General features: G+C 44.0%; 1 pseudogene; it reads right to left on the bottom strand.

Moving 5' to 3' along the window:
• Nucleotides 1-304: 304 nt before the first annotated feature.
• Nucleotides 305-672, bottom strand: LOC139002474 (large ribosomal subunit protein eL28 pseudogene; annotated as a pseudogene).
• Nucleotides 673-1,553: the final 881 nt, after the last annotated feature.

Below are 1,553 nucleotides of genomic sequence, written 5' to 3'. Positions count from 1 at the left end.
AGTTTTGCATTACAAACAACAAAAAATGCAATGACCTCTTTTCCCCACCATATATGATATGCAAGAATGCATATCCCTTTGCTTGTGCCCTATATATACAAGCATTTCCCAGAGTACAGAAGCGCAATTAAACATTAACCTGCTGCCTTCCTCTTAAAAAGAATATAATATTCTGAGGACTAGTCTGGTTTTCTGGAATTTAGTGGGTTGTCATTCTATTTACTCTTCTTTTTTGTGTTTAGAATTTTTATAACAAAAGTGTTTTTTGTTTGTTTTGTGTTTTGAGAAAAGTTGACTGATACCTTCATTGTTTGTGAGTGAGGGGTCTGCACAGAGCTCTTGGTGGGGCCGCCGGCTTCCTTTTCACCATCACAGGCTTCTGGCTGCGCGGGATGGCGCTGGCCCTGCGGATGGCGGCCAAGCGCAGATCCGGGCGGTACTTGTTCTTGCAGATCATGTACGGGATGCTGCCCAGGGTGGCCCGGGCGTTCTTGTTGATGGTGGTCTGCACGGATCTCCGCTTCGTGATGACCACCACAGGCCCACCGTCTTGTAACGAAAGGAGTTGCGGGCCTTCGGGTTATTGGGTTTGGTGCTGTGCCTCTGCTTGTTCCTCCTGATCAGGAAGCTGGAGCAGTTCCCCACAATCCTCCGTTGCAGGTGAGCAGACATGCGGCAGCTGCTCACTGTGCCGCAGCCGGACAGGAAGAGCTAATAAAAGTTTTTTTAATCAGAATACATTGTTATAATGGTAATAGTCAACATGTATTAAAACTTTACTATTTATCATACACTAATCTTTTTTGTTATTGTTTAAAGTATTACATATGTCTCCTTTTTCCAGATTGACCCCCCTCCCCACCACTCCCACCCCTCAGAACTAGCCCCTACCACCCCAGTGTCTGTGTCCATTGGTTATGTTAATATGCATGCATACAAGTCCTTTGGTTGATCTCTAACCCGCCCTTCTCCCCTGCCTTCTCTCTGAGGTTGGACAGTCTGTTCAGTGTTACCTTGTCTCTGGATCTATTTTTGTTCATAAATTTGTGTCGTTCATTATATCTCACATATGAGTGAGCTCATGTGATATTTATCTTTCTCCAACTAGCTTATTTCACTTAGCATAATGCTCTCCAGTTCCATCCATGCTGTTGCAAATGGTAAAAGTTCCTTCTTTTTTACCGCAGCGTAGTATTCCATTGTGTAGATATACCACAGTTTTTTAATCCACTCATCTGCTGATGGGCACTGAGGCTGTTTCCAAATCTTAGCTATGGTGAATTGTGCTGCTATGAACATAGGGATGCATATGTCCTTTCTGATTGGTGTTTCCCGTTTCTTGGGATATATTCCTAGAAGTGAGATCACTGGGTCAAATGGGAGTTCCATTTTTAACTTTTTGAGGAAACTCTATACTGTTCTCCACAGTGGCTGCACCAGTCTGCATTCCCACCAGCAGTGCATGAGGGTTCCTTTTTCTCCACATCCTTGCCAGCACCTTTCGTTTGTTGATTTGTTGATGATAGCCATTCTGACAGGTGTGAAATGGTACT

This window comes from Myotis yumanensis, unplaced genomic scaffold, assembly GCF_028538775.1.
Source record: "Myotis yumanensis isolate MYYU_CA2020_CCGP unplaced genomic scaffold, mMyoYum1.0.hap1 SCAF_2, whole genome shotgun sequence".
NCBI lineage: Eukaryota > Metazoa > Chordata > Mammalia > Chiroptera > Vespertilionidae > Myotis > Myotis yumanensis.
This window is presented reverse-complemented; position numbering and strand designations above follow the sequence as displayed.